The sequence below is a fragment of the Hyperoodon ampullatus genome (genome assembly GCF_949752795.1).
Source record: "Hyperoodon ampullatus genome assembly, chromosome: 1".
Lineage (NCBI taxonomy): Eukaryota > Metazoa > Chordata > Mammalia > Artiodactyla > Ziphiidae > Hyperoodon > Hyperoodon ampullatus.
Genome location: NC_136914.1, coordinates 193,696,277 through 193,719,426, shown reverse-complemented (window position 1 = coordinate 193,719,426; position 23,150 = coordinate 193,696,277). Strand labels below are relative to the sequence as shown.

The 23,150-nt window shown below is 40.7% G+C and overlaps 1 protein-coding gene and 1 pseudogene across 3 annotated transcripts in view; both read left to right on the top strand.

Moving 5' to 3' along the window:
* The window catches only part of HTR7 (5-hydroxytryptamine receptor 7), a gene marked incomplete at both ends in the record, with an annotated part of 106,449 nt that overhangs the window by 14,508 nt on the left and 68,791 nt on the right, over nt 1-23,150 (top strand). The gene's annotated exons all lie outside the window — the stretch shown is intronic.
* Nucleotides 21,176-22,067, top strand: LOC307069853 (heterogeneous nuclear ribonucleoprotein A1-like; annotated as a pseudogene). The gene has a single exon. The product of its transcript is annotated as a heterogeneous nuclear ribonucleoprotein A1-like (transcript).

The window sequence follows — 23,150 nt, the reverse complement described above, 5'->3', positions numbered from 1 at the left end:
GTTCCACATATATGCGTTAAATACAATATTTGTTTTTCCCTTTCTGACTCACTTCACTCTGTGTGACAGTCTGTAGTTTCATCCACGTCTCTACAAATAACCCAATTTCGTTCCTTTTTATGCCTGAGTAATAGTCCATTGTATACATGGACCACGTCTTCTTTATCCATTCATCTGTCGATGGGCATTTAGGTTGCTTCCAGGACCTGGCTATTGTAAACAGTGCTGCAATGAACATTGGAGTGCATGTGTCTTTTTGAATTATGGTTTTCTCAGGGTATATGCCTAGTAGTGGGATTGCTGGGTCATATGGTAATTCTATTTTTAGTTTTTTAAGGAACCTCCATACTGTTCTCCATAGTGGCTATATCAATTTACATTCCCACCAGCAGTACAAGAGGGTTCCCTTCACACCCTCGCCAACATTTGTTGTTTGTAGATTTTCTGATGATGACCATTATAACTAGTGTGGGGTGATACCTCATTGTAGTTTTTTTTTTCTTGCGGTACGTGGGCCTCTCACCGCTGTGGCCCCTCCCATTGTGGAACACAGGCTCCGGATGTGCAGGCTTAGCGGCCATGGCTCACAGGCCCAGCCGCTCCGTGGCATGTGGGATCCTCCTGGACCAGGGCATGAACCCGTGTCCCCTGCATTGGCAGGCGGACTCTCAACCACTGCGCCACCAGGAAAGCCCCTCATTGTAGTTTTGATTTGCATTTCTCTAATAATTAATGATGTTGAGCAGCTTTTCATGTGCCTCTTGGCCATGTGTATGACTTCTTTGGAGAAATGTCTATTTAGGTCTTCTGCCCATTTTTGGATTGGGTTTTTTTTTTTTAATATTGAGCTGCATGAGCTGTTTATATATTCTGGAGATTAATATTTGTCCGTTGATTCGTTTGCAAATATTAAAAAAAATTTTTTTTTTGCAGTATGCGGGCCTCTCACTGTTGTGGCCTCTCCCACTGCAGAGCACAGGCTCCAGACGCGCAGGCTCAGCGGCCATGGCTCACGGGCCTAGCCGCTCCACAGCATGTGGAATCTTCCCGGACCGGGGCATGAACCCGTGTCCCCTGTATCGGCAGGCGGACGCTCAACCACTGCGCCACCAGGGAAGCCCCATTTGCAAATATTTTCTCCCATTCTGAGGGTTGTCTTTTCGTCTTGTTTGTAGTTTCCTTTGCTTTGCAAAAGCTTTTAAGTTACATTAGGTCCCATTTGTTTATTTTTGTTTTTATTTCCATTACTCTAGAAGTGGATCAAAAGAGATCTTGCTGTGATTTATGTCGAAGATTGTTCTTCTTATGTTTTCCTTTAAGAGTTTTATAGTGTCCAGTCTTACATTTAGGTCTCTAATCCATTTTGAGTTTATTTTTGTGTATGGCATTAGGGAGTGTTCTAATTTCATTCTTTTATATATAGCTGTCCAGTTTTCTCAGCACGACTTATTGAAGAGACTGTCTTTTCTCCTTTGTATGTCCTTACCTCCTTTGTCATACATTAGTTGACCGTAGGTGCGTGGGTTTATCTCTGGGCTTTCTATCCTGTTCCATTGATCTATATTTCTGTTTTTGTGCCAGTACCATATTGTTTTAATTGCTGTAGCTTTGTAGTATAGTCTGAAGTCAGGGTGTCTGATTCTTGAAGCTCCATTTTTTTCCCTCAAGACTACTTTTGCTATTCGGGGTCTTTTGTGTCTCCATACAAATTTTAAGATTTTTTTGTTCTAGTTCTGTAAAAAATGCCATTGGTAATTTGATAGGGATTGCATTGAATTTGTAGATTGCTTTGGGTAGTAGAGTCATTTTTACAATATTGATTCTTCCAATCCAACAACATGGTATATCTCTCCATCTGTTTGTATCATCTTTAATTTGTTTCATCAGTGTCTTATAGTTTTCTGCATACAGGTCTTTTGTCTCCCTAGGTAGGTTTATTCCTAGGTATTTTATTCTTTCTGTTGCAGTGGTAAATGGGAGTGTTTCCTTAATTTCTCTTTCAGATTTTTCATCATTAGTGTATACGAATGCAAGAGATTTCTGTGTATTAATTTTGTATCCTGCAGCTTTACCAAATTCATTGGTTAGCTCTAGTAGTTTTCTGGTGGCATCTTTAGGATTCTCTATGTATAGTATCATGTCATCTGCAAACAGTGACAGTTTTACTTCTTCTTTTTCAATTTGTATTCCTTTTATTTCTTTTTCTTCTCTTACTGCATGGCTAGGACTTCCAAAAGCATGTTGAATAACAGTGGTGAGACTGGACATCCTTGTCTTGTTCCTGATCTTAGAGGAAATGCTTTCAGTTTTTCAACACTGAGAATGATGTTTGCTCTGGGTTTGTCATATATGGCCTTTATTATGTTGAGGTAGGTTCCCTCTATGCCCACTTTCTGGAGAGTTTTTATCATAAATGGGTGTTGAATTTTGTCAAAAGCTTTTTCTGCATCTACTGAGATGATGATATGCTTTCTCTTCTTCAGTTTGTTAATATGGTGTTTCATATTGATTGATTTGCGTATATTGAAGAATCCTTGCTTCCCTGGGATAAATCCCACTTGATCGTTCGTGGTGTATGATCCTTTTAATGTGTTGTTGGATTCTGTTTGCTAGTATTTTGTTGAGGATTTTTGCATCTATATTCATCAGTGATATTGGTCTGTAATTTTCTTTTTTTGTAGTATCTTTGTCTGGTTTTGGTATCAGGGTGATGATGGCCTCATAGAATGAGTTTGGGAGTGTTCCTTCCTCTGCAGTTTTTTGGAAGAGTCTGAGAAGGATGGGTGTTAGCTCTTCTCTAAATGTTTGATAGAATTCACCTTTGAAGCCATCTGGTCCTGGACTTTTGTTTGTTGGAAGATTTTTAATCACAGTTTCAATTTCAGTGCTTGTGATTTGTCTGTTCGTATTTTCTATTTCTTCCTGGTTCAGTCTTGGAAGGTTATACCTTTCTAAGAATTTGTCCATTTCTTCCAGGTTGTCCATTTTATTGCCATAGAGTATTGACATAGAGTTACTTGTAGTAGTCTCTTAGGATGCTTTGTATTTCTGTGGTGTCTGTTGTAACTTCTCCTTTTTCATTTCAGATTTTATTTTATTTTATTTTATTTTTTGGAGTATAATATCTTAACACTGGTTTGTTAGTTTCTGCTTTATAACAAATTTAATCAGTTATATATATACGTATGTTCCCATATCCCCTCCCTCTTGCATCTCCCTCCCACCCTCCCTATCCCACCCCTCCAGGCAGTCACAAAGCACCGAGCTGATCTCCCTGTGCTATGGGGCTGCTTCCCACTAGCTATCTACCTTACGTTTGGTAGTGGATACATGTCCATGCCTCTCTTTCACTTTGTCACAGCTTACCCTTCCCCCTCCCCATATCCTCAAGTCCATTCTCTAGTAGGTCTGGGTCTTTATTCCTGTCTTACCCCTATGTTCTCCATGACATTTTTTTTCTTAAATTCCATATATATGTGTCAGCATACAGGATTTGTCTTCCTCTTTCTGCCTTACTTCACTCTGTATGACAGACTCTAGGTCCATCCACCTCATTACAAATAGCTCAATATCGTTTCTTTTTATGGCTGAGTAATATTCCATTGTATATATGTGCCACATCTTCTTTATGCATTCATCCGATGATGGACACTTAGGTTGTTTCTATCTCTGGGCTATTGTAAATAGGGCTGCTATGAACATTTTGGTACATGACTCTTTTTGAATTATGGTTTTCTCAGGGTATATGCCTAGTAGTGGGATTGCTGGGTCATATGGTAGTTCTATTCGTAGTTTTTTAAGGAACCTCCATATACTGTTCTCCATAGTGGCTGTACCAATTCACATTCCCACCAGCAGTGCAAGAGTGTTCCCTTTTTTCCACACCCTCTCCAGCATTTATTGTTTCTAGATTTTTTGATGATGGCCATTCTGACTGGTGTGAGATGATATCTCATTGTAGTTTTGATTTGCATTTCTCTAATGAGTAAAGATGTTGAGCATTCTTTCATGTGTTTGTTGGCAGTCTGTATATCTTCTGTGGAGAAATGTCTCTTTAGGTCTTCTGCCCATTTTTGGATTGGGTTGTTTGTTTTTTTGTTATTGAGCTGCATGAGCTGCTTTTAAAGTTTGGAGATTAATCCTTTGTCAGTTGCTTCATTTGCAAATATTTTCTCCCATTCTAAGGGTTGTCTTTTGGTCTTATTTATGGTTTCCTTTGCTGTGCAAAAGCTTTTAAGTTTCATTAGGTCCCATGTGTTTATTTTTGTCTTTATTTCCATTTATCTAGGAGGTGGGTCAAAAAGAATCTTGCTGTGATTTATGTCATAGAGTATTCTGCCTATGTTTTCCTCTAAGAGTTTGATAGTGTCTGGCCTTACATTTAGGTCTTTAATCCATTTTGAGCTTATTTTTGTGTATGGTGTTAAGGAGTGATCTAATCTCATACTTTTATATGTCCCTGTCCAGTTTTCCCAGCACCACTTATTGAAAAGACTGTCCTTTCTCCACTGTACATTCCTGCCTCCTTTATCAAAGATAAGGTGACCATATGTGCATGGGTTTATCTCTGGGCTTTCTATCCTTTTCCATTGATCTATCTTTCTGTTTTTGTGCCAGTACCATACTGTCTTGATTACTGTAGCTTTGTAGTATAGTCTGAAGTCAGGGAGCCTGATTCCTCCAGCTCCATTTTTCATTCTCAAGATTGCTCTGGCTATTCGGGGTCTTTTGTGTTTCCATACAAATTGTGAAATTTTTTGTTCTAGTTCTGTGAAAAATGCCAGTGGTAGTTTGATAGGGATTGCATTGAATCTGTAGATTGCTTTGGGTAGTAGAGTCATTTTCACAATGTTGATTCTTCTAATTCAAGAACATGGTATATCTCTGCATCTATTTGTATCATCTTTAATTTCTTTCATCAGTGTCTTATAATTTTCTGCATACAGGTCTTTTGTCTCCTTAGGTAGGTTTATTCCTAGATATTTTATTCTTTTTGTTGCAATGGTAAATGGGAGTGTTTCCTTGATTTCACTTTCAGATTTTTCCTCATTAGTATATAGGAATGCCAGAGATTTCTGTGCATTAATTTTATATCCTGCTACTTTACCAAATTCATTGATTAGCTCTAGTAGTTTTCTGGTAGCATCTTTAGGATTCTCTACGTATACTATCATGTCATCTGCAAACAGTGAAAGCTTTACTTCTTCTTTTCCGATTTGGATTCCTTTTATTTCCTTTTCTTCTCTGATTGCTGTGGCTAAAACTTCCAGAAGTATGTTGAATAAGAGTGGTGAGAGTGGGCAACCTTGTCTTGTTCCTGGTCTTAGTGGAAATGGTTTCAGTTTTTCACCATTGTGGACGATGCTGGCTGTGGGTTTGTCATATATGGCCTTTATTATGTTGAGGAAAGTTCCCTCTATGCCTACTTTCTGCAGGGTTTTTATCATAAATGGGTGTTGAATTTTGTCGAAAGCTTTCTCTGCATCTATTGAGATGATCATATGGTTTTTCTCCTTCAATTTGTTAATATGGTGTATCACGTTGATTGATTTGCGTATATTGAAGAATCCTTGCATTCCTGGAATAAACCCCACTTGATCATGGTGTACGATCCTTTCAATGTGCTGTTGGATTCTGTTTGCTAGTATTTTGTTGAGGATTTTTGCATCTATGTTCATCAGTGATATTGGCCTGTAGTTTTCTTTCTTTGTGACATCCTTTTCTGGTTTTGGTATTAAGGTGATGGTGGCCTCGTAGAATGAGTTTGGGAGTGTTCCTCCCTGTGCTATATTTTAGAATAGTTTGAGAAGGATAGGTGTTAGCTCTTCTCTAAATGTTTGATAGAATTCGCCTGTGAAGCCATCTGGTCCTGGACTTTTGTTTGTTGGAAGATTTTTTTTTATCACAGTTTCAATTTCAGTGCTTGTGATTGGTCTGTTCTTATGTTCTATTTCTTCCTGGTTCAGTCTCGGAAGGTCATTCTTTTCTAAGAATATGTCCATTTCTTCCAGGTTGTCCATTTTATTGGCATAGAGTTGCTTGTAGTAATCTCTCATGATCTTTTGTATTTCTGCAGTGCCAGTTGTTACTTCTCCTTTTTCATTTCAAATTCTATTGATTTGAGTCTTCTCCCTTTTTTTCTTGATGAGTCTGGCTAATGGTTTATCAATTTTGTTTATCTTCTCAAAGAACCAGCTTTTAGTTTTATTGATCTTTGTTATCGTTTCCTTCATTTCTTTTTCATTTATTTCTGATCTGATTTTTATGATTTCTTTCCTTCTGCCAACTTTGGGATGTTTTTGTCCTTCTTTCTCTAATTGCTTTAGGTGCAAGGTTAGGTTGTTTATTCGAGATGTTGCCTGTTTCTTAAGGTGGGATTGTATTGCTATAAACTTCCCTTTTAGAACTGCTTTTGCTGCATCCCATAGGTTTTGGGTCGTCATGTCTCCATTGTCATTTGTTTCTAGGTATTTTTTAATTTCCTCTTTGATTTCTTCAGTGATCACTTCGTTATTGAGTAGTGTATTGTTTAGCCTCCATGTGTTTGTATTTTTTACAGATCTTTCTTGTAATTGATATCTAGTCTCATAGCATTGTGGTCGGAAAAGATACTTGATACAATTTCAATATTCTTAAATTTACCAAGGCTTGATTTGTGACCCAAGATATGATCTATCCTGGAGAATGTTCTATGAGCATTTGAGAAAAATGTGTATTCTGTTGTTTTTGGATGGAATGTCCTATAAATATCAATTAAGTCCATCTTGTTTAATGTATCATTTAAAGCTTGTGTTTCCTTATTTATTTTCATTTTGGATGATCTGTCCATTGGTGAAAGTGGAGTGTTAATGTCCCCTACTATGAATGTGTTACTGTCGATTTCCCCTTTTATGGCTGTTAGTATTTGCCTTATGTATTGAGGTGCTCCTATGTTGGGTGCATAAATATTTACAATTGTTATATCTTCTTCTTGGATCGATCCCTTGATCATTATGTAGTGTCCTTCTTTGTCTCTTCTAGTAGTCTTTATTTTAAAGTCTATTTTGTCTGATATGAGAATTGCTACTCCAGCTTTCTTTTGGTTTCCATTTGCATGGAATATCTTTTTCCATCCCCTTACTTTCAATCTGTATGTGTCTCTAGGTCTGTAGTGGGTCTGTTTTAGACAGCATATATATGGGTCTTATTTTTGTATCCATTCAACCAATCTTTGTCTTTGGGTGGGAGCATTTAGTCCATTTGCATTTAAGGTAATTATCGATACGTATGTTCCTATTCCCATTTTCTTAATTGTTTTTGGTTCATTATTGTAGGTCTTTTCCTTCTGTTGTGTTTCTTGCCTAGAGAAGTTCCTTTAGCATTTGTTGTAAAGCTGGTTTAGTGGTGCTGAACTCTCTCAGCTTTTGCTTGTCTGTAAACGTTTTAATTTCTCCATCAAATCTGAATGAGATTCTTGCTGGGTAGAGTAATCTTGGTTGCAGGTTTTTCTCCTTCATCACTTTAAATATGTCCCTCCAGTCCCTTCTGGCTTGCAGAGTTTCTGCTGAAAGATCAGCCATTAACCTTATGGGGATTCCCTTGTGTGTTATTTGTTGTTTTTGCCTTGCTGCTTTTAATATATTTTCTTTGTATTTAATTTTTGACAGTTTGATTAATATGTGTCTTGGCGTATTTCTCCTTGGATTTATCCTGTATGGGACTCTCTGTGCCTCCTGGACTTGACTGACTATTTCCTTTCCCATATTAGGGAAATTTTCAACTATAATCTCTTCAAATATTTTCTCAGTCCCTTTCTTTTTCTCTTCTTCTTCTGGAACCCCTATAATTCGAATGTTGGTGCGTTTAATGTTGTCCCAGAGGTCTCTGAGACAGTCCTTAGTTCTTTTCATTCTTTTTTCTTTCTTCTGCCCTGCAGTAGTTATTTCCACTATTTTATCTTCCACGTCACTTATCTGTTCTTCTGCCTCAGTTATTCTGCTATTGATCGCATCTACAGTATTTTTCATTTCACTTATTGTGTTTTTAATCATTGCTCGATTCATCTTTAGTTCTTCTAGGTCCTTGTTAACTGTTTGTTGCATTTTGTCTATTCTATTTCCAAGAATTTGGATCATCTTTACTATCATTATTCTGAATTCTTTTCCAGGTAGACTGCCTATTTCCTCTTCATTTGTTAGGTCTGGTGGGGTTTTATCTTGCTCCTTCTCCTGCTGTGTGTTTTTCTGTCTTCTCATTTTGCTTATCTTACTGTGTTTGGGGTCTCCTTTTTTCAGGCTGCAGGTTCGTAATTCCTGTTGTTTTTGGTGTCTGTCCCCAGTGGCTAAGGTTGGTTCAGTGGGTTGTGTAGGCTTCCTGGTCGAGGGGACTAGTGCCTGTGTTCTGGTGGATGAGGCTGGATCTTGTCTTTCTGGTGGGCAGGTCCACATCTGTTAATATGTTTTGGGGTGTCTGTGGACTTTTTATGATTTTAGGCAGCCTCTCTGCTAATGGCTGGCATTGTGTTCCTGTCTTGCTAGTTGTTTGGCATAGGGTGTCCAGCACTGTAGCTTGCTGGTTGTTGAGTGAAGCTGGGTGCTGGCGTTGAGATGGAGATCTCTGGAAGATTTTCGCCGTTTGATATTATGTGGAGCTGGGAGGTCTCTTGTGGACCAGTGTCCTGAAGTTGGGTCTCCCACCTCAGAGGCACAGCACTGACTCCTGGCTCCTCACTTTAGGATGATTTGTTGTCTATTCATGTATTCCACAGATGCAGGGTACATCAAGTTGATTGTGGAGCTTTAATCCGCTGCTTCTGTGGCTGCTGGGAGAGATTTCCCTTTCTCTTCTTTGTTCTCACAGCTCCCGGGTCTCAGCTTTGGATTTGGCCCTGCCCCTGCGTGTAGGTCGCTGGAGGGCGACTGTTCTTCGCTCAAACAGGACAGCGTTAAAGGTGCAGCTGATTCGTGGGCTCTGGCTCACTCAGGCCGAGGGGAGGGAGGGGCACGGAGAGTGGGGCGAGCCTGCGGCGGCAGAGGCCAGCGTGACGTTGCACCAGCCCGAGGTGTGCCGTGCGTTCTCCTAGGGAAGCCGTCCCTGGATCCCGGGACCCCGGCAGTGACGGGCTGCACAGGCTCCCCGCAAGGGGGGCGTGGACAGTGACCTGCGCTTGCACACAGGCCTTGTGGCGGTGGCAGCAGCCCCAGAGTCCCAAGCCTGTCTCTGGGGTCCGCGCTTTCAGCCGCAGCTCGCGCCCGTCTGTGGAGCCCCTTTAAGCAGCGCTCTTAATCCCCTCTCCTCGCACACCAGGAAACAAAGAGGGAAGAAAAAGTCTCTTGCCTCTTCGGCAGGTCCAGACTTTTTCCCGGACTCCCTCCCGGCTAGCTGTGGCACATTAGCCCTTGAGGCTGTGTTCACGCCGCCAGCCCCAGTCCTCTCCCTGTTCTCTGACTGAAGCCCAAGCCTCAGCTCCCAGCGCCGCCTGCCCCGGCAGGCGAGCAGACAAGTCTCTCAGGCTGGTGAGTGCCGGTCGTCACCGATCCTCTGTGCAGGAATCTCTCCGCTTTGCCCTACCCAGGTACGTGGGGAGTTTCTTGCCTTTTGGGAAGTCTGAGGTCTTCTGCCAGCATTCAGTAGGTGTTCTGTAGGAGTTGTTCCACGTGTAGCTGTATTTCTGGTGTATCTGTGGGGAGGAAGGTGATCTCCGCGTCTTACTCTTCCGCCATCTTCCCCGGAAGTCCATTTCTGATTTTATTGATTTGAGTCTTCTCCCTCTTTTCTTGATGAGTCTGGCTAATGGTTTATCAATTTTGTTTATCTTCTCAAGGAACCAGCTTTTAGTTTTATTGATCTTTGCTATTGTTTTCTTTGTTTCTAGTCATTTATTTCTGCTCTGATCTTTATGATTTCTTTCCTTCTGATAACTTTGGGTTTTGTTTGTTCTTCTTTCTCTAGTTCCCTTAGGTGTAATGTTAGATTGTTTATTTGAGATTTTTCTTGTTTCTTGAGGTAGGCTTGTACTGCTATAAACTTCCCTCTTAGAACTGCTTTTACTGCATCCCATATGTTTTGGATCATTGTGTTTTCATTGTCATTTGTCTCTAGGTATTTTTTGATTTTCTCTTTGGTTTCTTCAGTGATCTCTTGGTTATTTAGTAACATATTGTTTAGCCTCCATGTGTTTGTGTTTCTTACATTTTTTTTCCTGTAATTGATTTCTAATCTCCTAGCATTGTGGTCAGAAAAGATGCTTGATATGATTTCAGTTTTCTTAAATTTACTGAGGCTTTATTTGTGACTCAAGATGTCATCTATCCTGGAGAATGTTTCATGGACACTTGAGAAGAAAGTGTAATCTGTTGTTTTTGGATGGAATGCCCTATAAATATCAATTAAATCTATCTGGTCTGTTGTGTCATTTAAACCTTGTTTCCTCATTAATTTTCTGTTTGGGTGATCTGTGCATTAGTGTAAGTGAGGTGTTAAGGTCCCCCACTATTATTGTGTTACTGTCGATTTCCTCTTTCATAGCTGTTAGCAGTTGCCTTATGTATTGAGGTGCTCATATGTTGGGTGCATATATATATATATAATGTTTACATCTTTTTCTTGGATCAATCCCTTGATCATTATGTAAAGTCCTTCCTTGTATCTTGTAACATTCTTTATTTTAAAGTCTATTTTATCTAATATGAGTGTTGCTACTCCAGCTTTCTTTTGATTTCCATTTTCATGGAATATCTTTTTCCATCCCCTCACTTTCAGTCTGTATGTGTCCCTAGGTCAGAAGTGGGTCTCTTGTAGACAGCAGATATATGGATCTTGTTTTTGTACTCATTTAGTGAGCCTGTGTCTTTTGGTTGGAACATTTAATCCATTCATGTTTAAGGTAATTTTTTTTTTTTTTTTTTTTTTTTTTTTTTGCGTTACGCGGGCTTCTCACTGCTGTGGCCTCTCCCGCTGCGGAGCACAGGCCCCAGATGCATAGGCCCAGCAACCATGGCTCACGGGCCCAGCCACTCCACGGCACGCGGGATCCTCCCGGACCGGGGCACGAACCCGCGTCCCCTGCATCGGCAGGTGGACCCCCAACCACTGCACCACCAGGGAAGCCCTAAGGTAATTATTGATATGTATGCTCCTCTTACCATTTTCTTAGTTGTTTTGGGTTTGTTTTTGTAGGTCCTTTTCTTCTCTTGTGTTTCACACTTAGAGAAGTTCCTTTAGCATTTGTTGTAGAGCTTGTTTGGTGGTGCTGAATTCTCTTAGCTTTTACTTGTCTTTAAAGCTTTTGATTTTTCCATCGAATCTGAATGAGATCTTTGCTAGGTAGAGTAATCTTGGTTGTAGGTTCTTCCCTTTCATCACTTTAAATATGTCCTGCCACTCCCTTCTGGCTTGTAGAATTTCTGCTGAGAAACCAGCTGTTAACCTCATGGGAGTTCCCTTGTATGTTATTTGTCATTTTTCCTTTGCTGCTTTCAATAATTTTTCTTTGTCTTTAATTTTTGCCAGTGTGATTACTGTGTGTCTCAGCATGTTTCTCCTTGGGTTTATCCTGTATGGGACTCTCTGCGCTTGGGTAGCTATTTCCTTTCCCATCTTAGGGAAGTTTTCGACTATAATCTCTTCAAATATTTTCTTGGGTCCTTTCTCTGTCTGTTCTCCTTCTGGGACCCCTATAACGCGAATGTTGTTGCATTTAATGTTGTCCCAGAGGTCTCTTAGGCTGTCTTCATTTCTTTTCATTCTTTTTTCTTTATTCTGTTCTGCAGCAGTGAATTTCACCATTCTGTCTTCCAGGTCACTTATCCGTTCTTCTGCCTCACTTATTCTGCTGTTGTTTCCTTCTAGTATGTTTTTAATTTCAGTCATTGTATTGTTCATCTCTGTTTGTCCTTTAATTCATCTAGGTCTTTGTTAAACATTTCTTGCATCTTCTCGGCCTTTGCCTCCATTCTTTTTGTGAGGTCCTGGATCATCTTTACTATCATTATTCTGAATTCTTTTTCTAGAAGGTTGCTTATCTCCACTTCATTTAGTTGTTTTTCTGGGGTTTTACCTTGCTCCTTCATCTGGTACATAGCCCTCTGCCTTTTCATTTTGTCTGTCTTCCTGTGAATGTTAGCAATTTCTTGACATAGAAAAATTGCCTTTTTTTATTATGGGAGTCCTAGGGGATTCATCTATTCACATCTTCAGTATTTATTGATTACTTAATCTTCATTTGTTACTCTTTTATATCCTCAACAAAAGCAAATAAGGCCTCTGCTGTCTTTTTTTTTTTTTTATTAGTTTCTGCTTTATAACAAAGTGAATCAGTCATACATATACATCTGTTCCCACATCCCCTCCCTCATGCATCTCCCTCCCTCCCACCCTCCCCATCCCACCCCTCCAGGCGGTCACAAAGCACCGAGCTGATCTCCCTGTGCTCTGCGGCTGCTTCCCACTATCTATCTACCTTACGTTTGGTAGTGTATATATGTCCATGCCTCTCTTTCCCTTTGTCACAGCTTACCCTTCCCCTTCCCCATATCCTCAAGTCCATTCTCAAGTAGGTCTGTGTCTTTATTCCCGTTTTACCCCTAGGTTCTTCATGACATTTTTTTTTTTTTTAATTCCATATATATGTGTTAGCATACGGTATTTGTCTTTCTCTTTCTGACTTACTTCACTCTGTATGACAGACTCTAGGTCTATCCACCTCATTACAAATAGCTCAGTTTCGTTTCTTTTTATGGCTGAGTAATATTCCATTGTATATATGTGCCACATCTTCTTTATCCATTCATCCGATGATGGACACTTAGGTTGTTTCCAGCTCCGGGCTATTGTGAATAGAGCTGCAATGAACATTTTGGTACATGTCTCTTTTTGAATTATGGTTTTCTCAGGGTATATGCCTAGTAGTGGGATTGCTGGGTCATATGGTAGTTCTATTTTTAGTTTTTTAAGGAACCTCCATACTGTTCTCCATAGTGGCTGTACCAATTCACATTCCCACCAGCAGTGCAAGAGTGTTCCCTTTTCTCCACACCCTCTCCAGCATTTATTGTTTCTAGATTTCTTGATGATGGCCATTCTGACTGGTGTGAGATGATATCTCATTGTAGTTTTGATTTGCATTTCTCTAATGATTAATGATGTTGAGCATTCTGTCATGTGTTTGTTGGCAGTCTGTATATCTTCTTTGGAGAAATGCCTATTTAAGTCTTCTGCCCATTTTTGGATTGGGTTGTTTGTTTTTTTGCTATTGAGCTGCATGAGCTGTTTATAAATTTTGGAGATTAATCCTTTGTCAGTTGCTTCATTTGCAAATATTTTCTCCCATTCTGAGGGTTGTCTTTTGGTCTTGTTTATGGTTTCCTTTGCTGTGCAAAAGCTTTGAAGTTTCATTAGGTCCCATTTGTTTATCTTTGTTTTTATTTCCATTCCTCTAGGAGGTGGGTCCAAAAGGATCTTGCTGTGATTTATGTCGTAGAGTGTTCTACCTATGTTTTCCTCTAAGAGTTTGATAGTTTCTGGCCTTACATTTAGGTCTTTAATCCATTTTGAGCTTATTTTTGTGTATGGTGTTAGGGAATGATCTAATCTCATACTTTTACATGTCCCTGTCCAGTTTTCCCAGCACCACTTATTGAAGAGGCTGTCCTTTCTCCACTGTACATTCCTGCCTCCTTTATCAAAGATAAGTTGGCCATATGTGCTGGGGTTTATCTCTGAGCTTTCTATCCTGATCCACTGATCTATCTTTCTGTTTTTATGCCAGTACCACACTGTCTTAATTACTGTAGCTTTGTAGTATAGTCTGAAGTCAGGCAGCCTGATTCCTCCAGCTCCGTTTTTCGTTCTCAAGATTGCTTTGGCTATTCGGGGTCTTTTGTTTTTCCAAACAAATTTTGAAATTTTTTGTTCTACTTCTGTGAAAAATGCTAGTGGTAGTTTGATAGGGATTGCATTGAATCTGTAGATTGCTTTGGGTAGTAGAGTCATTTTCACAATATTGATTCTTCCAATCCAGGAGCATGGTATATCTCTCCATCTATTTATATCATCTTTAATTTCTTTCATCAGTGTCTTATAATTTTCTGCATACAGGTCTTTTGTCTCCTTAGGTAGGTTTATTCCTAGATATTTTATTCTTTTTGTTGCAATGGTAAATGGGAGTGTTTTCTTGATTTCATTTTCAGATTTTTCATCATTAGTGTACAGGAATGCCAGAGATTTCTGTGCATTAATTTTGTATCCTGCTACTTTACCAAATTCATTGATTAGCTCTAGTAGTTTTTCGGTAGCATCTTTAGGATTCTCTATGTATAGTATCATGTCATCTGCAAACAGTGACAGCTTTACTTCTTCTTTTCCAATTTGGATTCCTTTTATTTCCTTTTCTTCTCTGATTGCTGTGGCTAAAACTTCCAAAACTAGGTTGAATAAGAGTGGTGAGAGTGGGCAGCCTTGTCTTGTTCCTGATCTTAGTGGAAATGGTTTCAGTTTTTCACCATTGAGGACAATGTTGGCTGTGGGTTTGTCATATATGGCCTTTATTATGTTGAGGAAAGTTCCCTCTATGCCTACTTTCTGCAGGGTTTTTATCATAAATGGGTGTTGAATTTTGTCGAAAGCTTTCTCTGCATCTATTGAGATGATCATATGGTTTTTCTCCTTCAACTTGTTAATATGGTGTATCACATTGATTGATTTGCGTATATTGAAGAATCCTTGCATTCCTGGAATAAACCCCACTTGATCATGGTGTATGATCCTTTTAATGTGCTGTTGGATTCTGTTTGCTAGTATTTTGTTGAGGATTTTTGCATCTATGTTCATCAGTGATATTGGCCTGTAGTTTTCTTTCTTTGTGACATCCTTGCCTGGTTTTGGTATCAAGGTGATGGTGGCCTCGTAGAATGAGTTTGGGAGTGTTCCTTCCTCTGATATTGTTTGGAAGAGTTTGAGAAGGATGGGTGTTAGCTCTTCTCTAAATGTTTGATAGAATTCGCCTGTGAAGCCATCTGGTCCTGGGCTTTTGTTTGATGGAAGATTTTTAATCACAGTTTCAATTTCAGTGCTTGTGATTGGTCTATTCATATTTTCTATTTCTTCCTGAGTCAGTCTTGGTAGGTTGTGCATTTCTAAGAATTTGTCCATTTCTTCCAGGTTGTCCATTTTATTGGCATAGAGTTGCTTATAGTAATCTCTCATGATCTTTTGTATTTCTGCAGTGTCAGTTGTTACTTCTCCTTTTTCATTTCTAATTCTACTGATTTGAGTCTTCTCCCTTCTTTTCTTGATGAGTCTGGCTAATGGTTTGTCAATTTTGTTTATCTTCTCAAAGAACCAGCTTTTAGTTTGGTTGATCTTTGCTATCGTTTCCTTCATTTCTTTTTCATTTATTTCTGATCTGATCTTTATGATTTCTTTCCTTCTGCTAACTTTGGGGGTTTTTTGTTCTTCTTTCTCTAATTGCTTTAGGTGCAGGGTCAGGTTGTTTACTCGAAATGTTTCCTGTTTCTTAAGGTGGGATTGTATTGCTATAAACTTCCCCCTTAGAACTGCTTTTGCTGCGTCCCATAGGTTTTGGGTCGTCGTGTCTCCATTGTCATTTGTTTCTAAGTATTTCTTAATTTCCTCTTTGATTTTTCAGTGATCACTTCATTATTGAGTAGTGTATTGTTTAGCCTCCATGTGTTTGTATTTTTTACAGATCTTTTCCTGTAATTGATGTCTAGTCTCATAGCATTGTGGTCGGAAAAGATACTTGATACAATTTCAATTTTCTTAAATTTACCAAGGCTTGATTTGTGACCCAAGATATGATCTATCCTGGAGAATGTTCCATGAGCACTTGAGAAAAATGTGTATTCTGTTGTTTTTGGGTGGAATGTCCTATAAATATCAATTAAGTCCATCTTGTTTAATGTATCATTTAAAGCTTGTGTTTCCTTATTTATTTTCATTTTGGATGATCTGTCCATTGGTGAAAGTGGGGTGTTAAAGTCCCCTACTATGATTGTGTTACTGTCGATTTCCCCTTTTATGGCTGTTAGTATTTGCCTTATGTATTGAGGTGCTCCTATGTTGGGTGCATAAATATTTACAATTGTTATATCTTCTTCTTGGATCGATCCCTTTATCGTTATGTAGTGTCCTTCTTTGTCTCTTCTAATAGTCTTTATTTTAAAGTCTATTTTGTCTGATATAAGAATTGCTACTCCAGCTTTCTTTTGATTTCCATTTGCATGGAATATCTTTTTCCATCCCCTTACTTTCAATCTGTATGTGTCTCTAGGTCTGAAGTGGGTCTCTTGTAGACAGCATATATATGGGTCTTGTTTTTGTATCCATTCAGCCACTCTGTGTCTTTTGGTGGGAGCATTTAGTCCATTTACATTTAAGGTAATTATTGATATGTATGTTCCTATTCCCATTTCCTTAATGGCTTTGGGTTCGTTATTGTAGGTATAGTCCTTCTGTTGTGTTTCTTGCCTAGAGAAGTTCCTTTAGCATTTGTTGTAAAGCTGGTTTGGTGGTGCTGAACTCTCTCAGCTTTTGCTTGTCTGTAAACGTTTTAATTTCTCCATCAAATCTGAATGAGATCCTTGCTGGGTAGAGTAATCTTGGTTGCAGGTTTCTCTCCTTCATCACTTTAATTATGTCCTGCCACTCCCTTCTGGCTTGTAGAGTTTCTGCTGAGAGATCAGCTGTTAACCTGATGGGGATTCCCTTGTGTGTTATTTGTTGTTTTTCCCTTGCTGCTTTTAATATGATTTCTTTGTGTTTAATTTTTGACAGTTTGATTAATATGTGTCTTGGCGTATTTCTTCTTGGATTTATTCTGTATGGGACTCTCTGTGCCTCCTGGACTTGATTAACTATTTCCTTTCCCATATTAGGGAAGTTTTCAACTATAATCTCTTCAAATATTTTCTCAGTCCCTTTCTTTTTCTCTTCTTCTTCTGGAACCCCTATAATTCGAATGTTGGTGCGTTTAATGTTGTCCCAGAGGTCTCTGAGACTGTCCTCTGTTCTTTTCATTCTTTTTTCTTTATTTTTCTCTGCATCAGTTATTTCCACTATTTTATCTTCCACCTCACTTATCCGTTCTTCTGCCTCAGTTATTCTGCTATTGATCCCATCTAGAGTATTTTTCATTTCATTTATTGTGTTTTTAATCGATGCTTGATTCATCTTTAGTTCTTCTAGGTCCTTGTTAACTGTTTCTTGCATATTGTCTATTCTATTTCCAAGATTTTGGATCTGGGAAATAGAATCTTGGATCAGCTTTACTATCATTATTCTGAATTCTTTTTCAGGTAGACTGCCTATTACCTCTTCATTTGTTAGGTCTGGTAGGTTTTTATCTTGCTCCTTCACCTGCTGTGTGTTTTTCTGCTTTCTCATTTTGCTTATGTTACTGTGTTTGGGGTCTCCTTTTTGCAGGCTGCAGATTCGTAGTTCCCGTTGTTTTTGGTGTCTGTCCCCCGTGGCTAAGGTTGTTTCAGTAGGTTGTGTAGGCTTCCTGGTGGGGGGGACTAATGCCTGTGTTCTGGTGGTTGAAGCTCGATCTTGTCTTTCTGGTGGACAGGTCCACGTCTGGTGGTGTGTTTTGGGGTGCCTGTGGCCTTATTATGTTTTTAGGTATACTCTCTGCTAATGGGTGGGGTTGTGTTCCTGCCTTGCTAGTTGCTTGGCATAGGGTGACCAGCACTGTAGCTTGCTGGTCGTTGGCTGAAGCTGGGTGCTGGTGTTGAGATGGAGATCCCTGGGAGATTTTCGCTGCTTGATATTATGTGGAGCTGGGAAGTCTCTTGTGGACCCGTGTCCTGAAGTTGGCTCTCCCACTTCAGAGGCACAGCACTGACTCCTGGCTGCAGCACCAAGAGCCTTTCATCCACCCGGCTCAGAATAACAGTGAGAAAAAGTAGAAAGAAATAATTAGTAGAAGAAAGAAAGAGAGATTGAAAGAAAGGAAGAAGGGAAGTAAGGAAGGAAGGAAGAAAGAAAGAAAGGAGGGAGGGAGGAAGGATGGAAAGAAAGGAAAGAAAGGAGGGAGGGAGGGAGGAATGAAAGCAAAAGGAAGAGTGAATGGAAGAAGAGAGGGAGGGAGGGAGGAAGGAAAGAAAGAAAGAAAGACAGGACTGAGGGAGGGAGGGAGGAAGGAAAGAAAGAGAAAGTGGAAAGAAGAAGGGTGGGAGGGAGGGAGGGATGGAGGAAAGAAAAAGAAAGAAGGAAAGGAGGAGCGGAGAGAGGGAGGGAGGAAGGGAAGGGAGGAAAAAAAGAAAGAGCAGGTAAAGTAAAATAGAATAAAGTATGAAATATGGTAGCGTTATTAAAATTAAAAAGTAATTATTGAAAAAAAACACGGACCGAAAGAACCCTGGGACATATGGTGGAAGCAAAGCTATACAGAGAGAATCTTACACAGAAGATTACACATACACATTCACAAAAAGAGAGCAGGGGGAAAAATCAAAAATCTTGCTCTCCAAGTCCACCTCCTCGATTTGGGATAATTCGTTGTAAAAAGAGGAAAAGGGCGAAAAGTCTGAAATCTTGCTAAGTCCACCTCCTTAATTTGAGATAATTCGTTGTAAAAAGAGGAAAAAAAAAAGGGGGGGAAAGTCTTAAATCTTGTCCTCAAGGTCCACTTCCTCAATTTGGGATGATTCGCTGTCCATTCATGCACTCCACAGACGCAGGGCACATCAAATGGACCGTGGAGCTTTAATCCGCTGCCTCGGAGGCTGCACAGAGAGATTTCCCTGTCTCTGCTCTCACAGCTCCCGGGTCTCAGCCTTAGACCTGGCCCCGCCTCTGCGCGTAGGTCGCCGGAGGGCGTCCGTTCTTCGCTCAGACAGGACGGGTTTAAAGGAGCCGCTGATTCGGGGGCTCTGGCTCACTCAGGCAGAGGGGAGGGAGGGGAATGCCCTCTCCTCGCGCACCAGGCAACAAAAGGGAAAAAAGTCTCTTGCCTCTCCGGTAGCTCCAGACCCTTTCCCCGGACTCCCTCCGGGCTAGCACTAACCCCTTCAGGGTCTCTTCCTGCCGCCAGCCCCAGACCTCTCCCTGCGCTCCGAGTGAAAGCCGATACCCGAGCCTCAGCTCCCAGCCCCGCCCGCCCCGGCGGCCGAGCAGACAAGTCTCTCGGGCTGGTGTGTGCCTGAGGGCACCGATCCTCTGTGCCAAAATCTCTCTGCTTTGCCCTCCACACCCCTGTTGCTGTGCTCTCCTCCGCTACTCCGAAGCTTTCCCCCTCCGCCACCTGCAGTCTCCGCCCTCGAAGGGGCTTGTAGTGTGTAGAAACCTTCCCTCCTTCACGGCTCCCTCCCACTGGTGCAGGTCCCGTCCATATCCTATTGTCTCTGTTTATTCTTTTTTTCTTTTGACCTACCCAGGTATGTGGGGAGTTTCTTGCCTTTTGGGGGGTCTGAGGTCTTCTGTCAGCGTTCAGTAGGTGTTCTGTTGGAGTTGTTCCACGTGTAGATGAATTTCTGATGTATCTGTGGGGAGGAAGGTGATCTCCGCGTCTTACTCTTCCGCCATCTTCCTGCCTCGCCTCTGCTGTCTTGAATCTTACATTCTAGTAAGAATAAATAGGCAAGAAACATATAAGCTAAACACACACACACACACACACACACACACACTGATTTATTAGTAATAAGTGCCACATGGAGAATTAAAACAGAGTGATGTGTTAGAGTGGTTGATCATGGAAGGCCTGTCTGAGGAGGTGACATATACATCATGATGTAAATAACATGATGGAGCTGGCTATGTGAAGATTAGGAGGAAGAACATTCCAGGCAAAGGCAGCAGCTGGTGCAAAGGCCCTGGGCCAGTGTGATTGGAGTAGAGAGATAAAAGGAAAGCCCAGAAGGAGATGAGAGAAGAGCAGTGGTCACAACTCATTTTGGGATTTGGGGCAGGTAAAGAGATTGAATTTTATTCTAAATGCAGTGGAGGCCTTGGAGAGTTTGAAGTCTTGGGTGACATGATCTGGTTTGTAATCTTAATAGTTCCTTGTGGTTACTTTGTGGAGAATGAAATCGAGAGGAGTGTGAGTGAAAGCTGGGAGACCAATGGGAAGGCTTCTGTTGTTGTTAAGATAAAAGATGATTGAGAGGAGTGAAGATGCAGCAAAGTGGAGGGGTTCAAGATACTTCTGGGAGGCACACTGGCAGGACTAACTGAGGGATTGGATCTGGGGGGTGAGGGACAGAGAAGAAAAAAGGATGACTATATGCTTTGGGCTCAAGCAACTCAGTTGATGGTTATGCTGTTGATCAAATAAGAGAGTAGCAGAACTGGTGGTGAAAATCAAGAGTTCTATCTTGTTTTTTTAAAAAATTTTATTTTATTGATATATAGTTGATTTACAATGTCATATTAATTTCTGCTGTACAGCAAAATAATTCACTTATATATATATAATACATACACACACATTCTTTTCCATTATGGTTTATCACAGGATATTGAATATAGTTCCCTGTGCTATACAGTGGAACTTTGTCATTTATCAATTCTATATATAATAGTTTGTATCTGCTAACCCCAAACTCTCAATCCTTCCCTCCCCCCACCCTTGGCAACCACAAGTCTGTTCTCTATGTCTGTTTTGTAGATAAATTCATTTGTGTCATATTTTAGATTCCACCTATAAGTGATATCATTTGGTATTTGTCTTTCTTTTTCTTACTTCACTTAGTATGCTAATCTCTAGGTCCATCCATGTTGCTGCATATGGCATTATTTCATTCTTTTTTTATGGCTGAGCACTACGTTCCATTGTATATATGTACCACATCTTCTTTATCCATTCATCTGTTGATAGACATTTAGGTTGCTTCCATGTCTTGGCTATTGTGAATAGTGTTGCTCTGAATATAGGGGTGCACGTATCTTTTTGAATTATAATTTTGTCTGGATATATGCCCAGGAGTGGGATTGCTGGATCATGTGGCAACTCTATTTTTAGTTTTATTTTTGAGGAACCTCCATACTGTTCTCCATAATGGCTGCACCAATTTACATTCCTACCAACAGTGTAAGAGGGTTCCCTTTTCTCCACACCCTCTCCAGTATTTGTTATTTGTAGACTTTTTAATGATGGCCATTCTGCTTTCTGCCCATGGATGCTGCCGAGTAAGCATCGTTGACATCTCCCCCCACCACCCACTCCACTGCCGTCATGTCTAAGTCAGAGTCTCCCAAAGAGCCCGAACAGCTGCGGAAGCTCTTCATCAGAGGTTTGAGCTTTGAAACAAGCAATGACAGTCTGAGGAGCCATTGTGAGCAGTGGGGAGCGCTCACAGACTGTGTGGTAATGAGGGATCCAAGCACCAGGCACTCCAGAGGCTTCCGGGTTGTCACGTATGCCACTGTGGAGCAGGTGGATGCGGCCATGAAGGCAAGGCCACACGAGGTGGATGGAAGAGTTGGGGAACAAAAGAGGGCTGTCTCAAGGGAAGAGTCTCAAAGACCTGGTGCCCACTTAACTGTGAAAAAGATTTTTGTTGGTGGCATTAAAGAAGACACTGAAGAACATCACCTAAGAGATTATTTTGAACAGTATGGAAGTGACTGAAATCATGACTGACCAAGGCAGTGGCAAAAAGAGAGTCTTTGCTTTCGTAACCTTTGATGACCATGACTCCGTAGACAGGATTGTCACTCTGAAATACCACACTGTGAATGGCCACAACTGTGAAGTAAGGAAAGCCCTATCTCAGCAAGAGATGGCTAGTGCCTCATCCAGCCAGAGAGGTCGAAGTGGTTATGGAAGCTTTGGTGGTGATCGTGGAGGGGGTTTTGGTGGGAATGACAGCTTTGGTTGTGGAGGGAACTTCAGTGGTCGAACTGGCTCTGGTGGCAGCCACGGTGGTGGTATCTATGGTGGCAGTGGGGATGGCTCTAATGGCTTTGGTAATGATGGGAGCACTTTTGGAGGTGGTGGAGGCTACAATGATTTTGGCATTTACAACAATCAATCTTCAAATTTTGAACCCATAAGAGGAGGAAACTTTGGAGGCAGAAGTGCTGGCCCCTATGGTGGTGGAGGTCAGTACTTTGCCAAACCATGAAACCAAGGTGGCTATGGCTGTTCCAGCAGCAGCAGGAGCTATGGAAGTGGCAGGAGGTTTTGATTACCACCAGGAAACAAAGCTTAGCAGGAGAGGAGAGCCAGAGAAGTGACAGGGAAGCTACAGGTTTGTGAACTCAGCCAAGCACAGTGGTGGCAGGGCCTAGCTGCTACAAAAGAAGACATGTTTTAGACAATACTCATGTGTATGGGCAAAAACACTCAAGGACTGTATTTGTGACTAATTGTATAACAGGTTATTTTAGTTTCTGTTCTGTGGAAAGTGTAAAGCGTTCCAACAAAGGGTCTTAATGTAGATTTTTTTTTTTTTGCACCCATGGTGTTGATTGTTAAATGTAATAGTCTGATCATGATGCTGAATAAATGTGTCTTTTAAAAAAAAGAAATGATGGCCATTCTGACTGGTGTGAGGTGATACCTCATTGTTGTTTTGATTTGCATTTCCAAGAGTTCTGTTTTGAATGCTAAGTTTGATATCATTAGACATTTGGATATAAGAGTCTCGGATTCCAGAGAGAAGTCAGGACTGGAGATACAAATTTGGGTGTCATTGGAAATGATATTTAAAGCCATAGGGTGGGGTCCAGCTACCTGTCCTTAGCAAGATAAAATGTTTAGAGGTCAAGAGAAGAAGAAGAGCCAGCAAAGTTTAAAAAGGAATGGGCGGTGAAATAGGAACACCTGGAGAGTGCTATCACGGAAATTAAGGGAAATGTTTTGACAAGGATAGAATATCAACTGTGTCAAACGCTGTTGTAAGATACAGCTAGAAAAATGGCCAATGAATTGGGTGACCTTGAAGTCACTGGTGATCTTGAGAAGAGAGGTTTCAGTGAAACAGTGGAATGGAAGCCCCAGTGGAGAGAGGTGAGGAGAGACTGGGAGGAAGGAAGGAGAGGCATTGACTAGAAACAGCTCTTTCAAGAAGTTTAGCTACTCACCTGGGAGTCGCGAAACCTGCATTCCAACCCTGTATCTGCTGCGTTGTACCTTCGTGATAATTATTTATGTGCCTGTCTTAAATGCCATTAGAATGGGCAAGAACTTTGACTTCGATTTTCCT